A 7171-nucleotide genomic window follows, 5' to 3' on the forward strand; every position below is an offset into this window, starting at 1 on the left:
TCCATTCTCCTCTTGGGATCTTGGGCACGCACGCACATGTGCCCAGCGTGAGTTTAAGCCACCAGGTCCGGGACTTGAACCACTGTCGACTACATGGGAGTTCAGCGACACAGCCATTACGCTAACTGCTGGTCCTGAGATAGTTATTTTTATGGAGAGGATTTGGACTGTGACTTTCAGAGTTTGAAGAAGTGGCCACTGAAACAGGTGCCAATCTTCTGAGTAGTGAGTACTGTGAGAGCATTCAGGGGATTATGGCCAGCTCTCTTTACCACGTCAATGTAAATGAACATGAGCATTTAGTATGACTTTTCTTTCTTTTTCTTCCTCTGTTTCTCTTTTCCTTTCTTTCCCTCCTTCCTTCTTTCTTTCTTTCCTTGCTTCTTTTTCTCTTTCTTTTTTCTTTCTCTCTTTCTCTTTCTTCCTTTATATTGCATTTAATCACATATATCTTTACAGAGAATTTACCCAACATGAAACACTTTTTAGACCAGTCCAGTTAAGAATACTATACATGTTATCATTAACAGGTAATAAACCATTTCTGTGTCCCACAAATGTCATGTCTCTCTATTTTTTTTCTCCTGATTTCTTCTCTATACTCTTCCCTTCCCACCTCCCTGTTCCACTGTCTTCAGTGTACATAACTATTTTCAAGCTTTTATGCCTGCCAATATATCAACCATAAAGTTCAGATAGTCAGTATATATTAAGTGGAGACATACAATATCTTTCTTTCATAACCTGACTTGCTTCACTCAGCAATAAATCTTTCACAGTCAACAACATTATATCAAATGCCAAGATCTTGGGTTTTTTTTATGGCTGAATAGTATTCCACACTTTTCAATCCATTCATCTGTTTGTGGACATCTGAGTTGGTTCCATGTCTTAGCAATCATGAATAATGCTGCAGTAAACATTGATATGCTTTTCTGACTGAGCATTCTCCTGTCCTTTGGTAGTATGACTTTTCATTACAGCTCTGACAAGCTGCATCTGTGAGAAGCGGTGGCATCCATAGGGAGATGAAATATGAAGGAGGTGGCCAGCAATGTGAGATTAGTGATGAGTGCATGAGGATGAAATCTAGTGGCATAGGACTTGTGGCCAAGGGTGAAAAAGCTGTGACATTTTCATAGCAACACAACTATATACTAATTCCAAACTGTAGTGTTGATGTTTTAATTAGAAGGATTCACTTTTGACATTAAATACTTTGCATTATTTTATTTTAGCTTTCCAGCAACATTATGAGGCTGGTATTACCAATAATCCCATATTTTGCTGATGAGGTAACTAATGGTCAGAGATAGGTGCTGCTGGAATCTGTTAGATGCCAGCTTCTTTTCTTTTAAGATTTATTTACTTATTTAATTTTGTTTGTTATTATTATATTTTTATTTTAACCAGAGTGAGGGCAATGAGAATGTGAGAAAGCAATCCCCAGATCTGGGACTCAAATCATAGTTGCCTATGTTCCCACATGTTCCAGTGCCTTAACCATCATGCCATCTGCCAGCGCCCCAACCTGCCTTCTTAACTAGTACTCTCAGATGTCCTGTCATGTCAAATATTCCTCTATCAGTTGATATTTAAAGTGCTTCCATATTTTATTTTTGGCAGTAAAATAATGAAAAAAATTTAAAAATTATCAAAGAAAATGCATGCAAGTTATTATCATATCCATTCTATATTGCTTATATCCTTCTTGTTCCTGACCCTGTTCTCTCATTACTTTAGTCTGGAAAGGATAATTTGAATCTTCTCACTTTATTTTTAATAAAATATGCTGACACTTGGTATAGGCAGGTCCTCAAGGCTCCTTAGAGTCTAAGGAATCTGTAGCTATTTGTTGACTAGTCAAGCCTTCCAAAGGCTCATTTGATATAAATTCCTTTACTTGGCAATTCTTCAATACTTTGTTGGAGGTTGATTAGACTTGTACTTTCTGGGAATTATTTGGACTCAATTAAACCAAGAACTTCGGTTACCATCCCTTGAGAAAGATTGAAAAATGGGAATTTCCCCTTTATAAAAAGATGTCATGAAGAATCAAGCAGCATGCTCTCAGTTTGAGAGGTGTTGATGTAATTTTGCCAAACTTCCCAATTTACACTTTGTGAAATGATCTGGTTCCCATGAAGACAGATGACATTTCCTATTTCACTATAACATTTATGAATAGTTTAAGGAACTAGAAATCTGGAGATGGGAGATTAATGGAAAAAAAATCCACTTCTTTCATTTTGATTAAGCTTACTTCTGCTTACTTTTTTTTTCCAATTATAACTTCCATGAACATTTTTCTTGCTTTTAACTTAGAAGGAAATGACATAGTTTAACTTAAAATGAAATGACACTAGTTCTTTCTCAGGCTCTGCAAAAACATTGATATTAGAACCCTCCATAGGATGGCAGTTCTATCCTTCTCTCCACTCACAGCAAATTGAGTGGTGGCAATTATTTGGTTAATTAAAAATATTCCTTCACTTTGTTTATCTTACCAACTATGAAAACTGGACTAGATAAGCAGAAAAAATAAGTTGACACTATGTAAGTGCCCTTGCTCAACCTAACATTTTAGGATAGGACGTATTCAAATGAAGAAAATCAATGCTAATATTATTAAAATAAGATGTACAATCTTAGTTTTTAGACCAGTACTTCTCAAATCTTAATGTGCACACACACCCCCTGAGGTGTATACTTGTTAAAAAGCAGATTCTGGGGACCAGCAAATGGTGTAACTGTTATGTTGCTGGACTCCCACATAGTCTACTTAGTTAACTATGGTTTTGAGTCCTGGAGGAGGTGGCTTAGAACTCACACCAGGTGCTTGTGCATGTGTGCCCAAAATCCCAAGAGGAGAATAGAGGAGAAGAGATTGTGGTGTGACCATCCCTCCGGGGGGGGGGGCGTGGATGAGTTCTCTCTTTCTCTCTCTCTGATGAGCACATGTGCCCTATAGCAAAAATCTCTCTTAAAAAAAAGAAAAAGCAGATTCTGATTCATTTGGTTGGTATGGGACCTGAGATTCTGTATTTAACAAGCTTCTAGGTTGTTGATGCTGCTGTTGGAGGGCCTCACTTTGAGTAGCCAAAAATAAAGTTATTTAACTTCCAGAAGACTGAGTCCTCCATGGGAGCTGAGATCTAATGCTTTCAGGGAATAAGAGAAATGAAGATGTTCTGCTGAGAAGTCACCCTGCCTCCACACACTAAGTGTCTAGACAGGCCTAAGTGAAACCTAACCAAGCATCCAAATATTATTGGTGTCAATGTATTCCTCAATTCCCACTGAGTATGTGGTAAAAAGGGAGAAAAAAGAATTGCAAAGAGTTTGCAAATCACCTACCTCCTCCTGCGCACCTCTGATTGCTCAGATTGAACCTCTGGAAATTAAGAAGAAATGGATAACCCATCAGAGGACTAGAAATCACCACAGAGGCACAAGTAATATGATAAACCAAGAAAATATCTCTACCCCAAGGGAAAAGAATAACTTCTCTTCATCCACAGAGAGTACAAAGGAATTCATGGAAATGTCTGATAAAGAATTGAGAATATACATAGGACAAAGCTAACCAAGATGGAAGAGAAGAGAGACAATAAACTCCAGCAGAAAAGAACTGATGAGTTTCAGAAGGTGAGGAAATTCTTGTGAGAGCTGAAAGAGGAAATACAAAAAAGAAGAATCATAAAGAAGAATCAAATGGAACTGTTGGAGATGAAGCCTATAATACAGGAAGTCAATACCTCCCTTGAAAGTATTAAAAGCAGACTAGATCATACAGAAAATTGAATCTCAGATGTAGAAAACAGAATCGCTGGACTAGTAAAATCCATCATGAAGACTGAGGGGGACCAACAGTTAGCGTAATGGCTATGTCACTGGACTCCCATGTAGTCGACCATGGTTCGCATCCCGGACCCAGTGGCTTAAAACTCATGCCGGGCGTGTGTGCGTGCGTGCCCAAGATCTCAAGAGGAGAATGGAGGAGAAGGGATTGCAGCGTGGCCATCCCCCCTGGAGGGTGATTTCTCAATTTCTGTTTCTCTGTTTTTCTCTGTCTGTCTGGCGAGCACACGCACCCTACAGCATAAAACCACTCAAAAAAAAAAAAAAAAAAAAAAAAAAAAAAAAAGAAAAAGAAAAAAAGAAAAAAGAAAAGAAAAAAGACTGAGAAAATAATAAGAATAATATACAAGAAATACCAGATACTATTAAATGTCCAAACACCTGGATAATCGGTATCCCAGAAGGTGAAGAGACTAATAAGGGCATTGATAATCTATTCCATGAAATCCTGAAAGAAAACTTTCCAAAACTAGAGAGGCTTGGAAATATCCAGACCGAAGAAATACAAAGGACCCCAAATAGAATCAACCCAGGAAGATCTTCTCCAAGACACATTATAGCCAGATTGACTGAAACCACAAAGACAAGATATTAAGATTGGCAAGAGAGAAACGTCAAGTTACCTACAAAGGATATCCCATCAGGCCAATAGAGGACCTCTCATCAGAAACAATGTAAGGAAGAAAAGGATGAGAAAATATACTCAAAGTGTTGAGTGAAAAACAATTTCAACCAAGAATACTGTATCTGACAATATTATCCTTCATATGGGAAGAGAAGACAAGAATATTCTCAGATAAACAAACACTAAAGAATTTACCAACACCAGACCAGTTCTCCAAGAAGTTCTGAAGGGAGTGCTATCTCAGGAAAACTAAAGTCAGACACACAGAAATATGAGTTCTAAAACAACTAAGAAAATGGCCAGCTTAATGGTGGGGACAAGTCTACCAGAAATTAAATGGGAAGATCGAACTACAACAGAAGCTCTTAGATTAAGTACATGAATCTGAACTGGTGAAATAAAATTTTATGATTTTTAACTAAAACACTACTGATCTTCTTCTACGCGTTGTCTTCCAGAGTTAAGGACTTTTGTCTTCTCTTTGTTGTGGGCAGGTCCATGTACCTACAATTTGAACAGAATACTAACCTATTTCCTGGCTTTAAGTCTTAAGCAAAGTTCCTTTAACATTTTTTGATTTTGATAAAAACTGCATTTCTTGAAATTAAAAAATATATTAAAAAAATACGCATTTAATGACCACAGTAAGCTATACAGCCTCGGCAAGGTGCTACTTTATAGTATATTCATTCTACCCACAGAGTTTCATGCCTAAAGTTAACATGTGTTCACAGATATGTATGTATCAGCTGAACTTGTTATTGAAAGTATGTAGATTAATTAAGATTTTGTGAATGAAATGTAAGAAAAAATAAAAAAGGAATGGAAAGAAACTGCAGATACCAGAGACAGTATGAGAGCAGGGTGGAAAATGGCAGAGGGTGAGAAATAGGGGGGGAAATGTGTGTGTGTGTGTGTGTGTGTGTGTGTGTGTGTGACACACACACATATATATATGAAACAAGAAATAAAAACTTATTTGTTAACAATAACATGTATAATTAAACCACTGTACAGTGTATTCCGGATGGAAAATCACATTTTGTATGCTGTGATGATGTTCAGTGAAAGACTGTAAAATAAGTAAATTAATGAAAAAAACAGATATTTAACTTTTCTTTCTCTCTTTTGCATTCTTTATACATCTGCATAGCCAACCATTAGAACCTCTGAGATTAAGAAATGAGAAAAAAATGTGGGCCCATCAGGTGGGGTAGTGGTTAAGGTGCTGGACTTCCAAGGTTTGAGTCCTCAATCTGGCAGCTTAAAAATCATGCCAGGCGCATGTGCATGCATGCCTATAATATTAGGAGAATGGAGGACAAGGGATAGCAGTGTGGCTATTCTGCCTGGGGAGAGTGATGTCTCACTTTACCTCTCATAGTCTCTCTCTGTGTCTCCAGCGCACACACGTGTCCTATGGCAAAAATTAAAAAAAAAGAGAGAGAGAGCAAGAGCGAGAGCGAGAGCGAGAGAGAGAATGACAAAAAAAAATGCAATCGTAGTTGACATTTGCCAGTTATTAGCCATTCTGGTATAGACTTGGTGGGAGGAAACTTCTAGACCAGTGCTTCTGAACTGTCACAATACAAAGATCCCCTGGGGATCTTGTTAAAATGCAGATTTGAATTCACTCTGCAGGGCTGGATCCCTGCAAGGCGGCATTCTGAGCAAGTCCACTTAGCACTGAAGTGGCTGGTCCAAGGGTAGAACATTGAGCAGTGAGAATCTCCATACAAGAAAATTTGCAAAAATTTGTCCTTCCTTTTTCTTTGCCTTTCTTGAGCTTGGAAGGATGAGAGAAAGGCATGTGGCAAAAAGTTTAACTTTGTTTGAATAGGATACTTGATGAGATTTGGGAGAGGGGAAGATGAGAGGAGGGGCTGGGTGGAGAGGGTTAACGTCGGGAGGTAGTGAGCTGCTCCCCTTGAGTTAAGCTCTTTCCCACATGGGTTCATTTGCTCATTATTTCACAATGTTCCTGCCTGTCCCGCAGCCCCAAAGCCCAAAGATGTCCAGACTGGTCGTCACTCTGTTGCACACCCCAGGCCACATAGAAGGCCGAGACGAATGATTTTAACCCAGGGAATTCCCTGCATGACCAGGGCTGCCTCTTTGTCTTCCCACTTTGAATAAGTAGAAGCCAGCAGGACTTGTGTTCCCTCTCACCTTGGCTTAATGCAAGTTTCTGTCTGCACGTGAGCTCACATATCATTTGGAGGCAAACGGAAAGGCTGGGTTACGTCAGCTTCCACTCCGGAGCGACTCTTCATTTCCTAGACTGGCAGTGGCAACCTAGTGCAGTTTTCCATATGGACCTCAGCCGTTCCCTCCCAGTGCGTGTCCTGGGCGTCCCGGCTCCGTGCTCAGTCACCCCTACCTGACGTCAGTGTGCGGCTCCAGGCTTCAGTCTGGGCTCTCCCTTCTGGACACTGGCTGTTAAAGAAGCAGCTCAGGGTCACGTTCAGTAGTTGCTGTGACGTCACATTTGCTTGCGTTCTCATGACATTCTCATGTGCTTCCGGATGGTTTTTGTTTCTATGCTGAACATAGACATTCGCACAGACATCCATAGCAACTTTCTCCATTTATTTCTTCTGAAATCATTATTGCACAAGTATGAAAACTGAAAAACATCCCACTTCCTTACCAGCCAGTTGAAACTTTCCTGATGACAGTCTTAAG

General features: G+C 39.3%; 1 pseudogene; it reads right to left on the reverse strand.

Moving 5' to 3' along the window:
* LOC102478679 (mitochondrial import inner membrane translocase subunit Tim17-A pseudogene) overlaps positions 1-6911 on the reverse strand; it is a 48622-nt pseudogene extending 41711 nt beyond the window's left edge.
* Positions 6912-7171: the final 260 nt, after the last annotated feature.

Source organism: Tupaia chinensis, unplaced genomic scaffold (assembly GCF_000334495.1).
Source record: "Tupaia chinensis unplaced genomic scaffold, TupChi_1.0 Scaffold000088_1, whole genome shotgun sequence".
Lineage (NCBI taxonomy): Eukaryota > Metazoa > Chordata > Mammalia > Scandentia > Tupaiidae > Tupaia > Tupaia belangeri.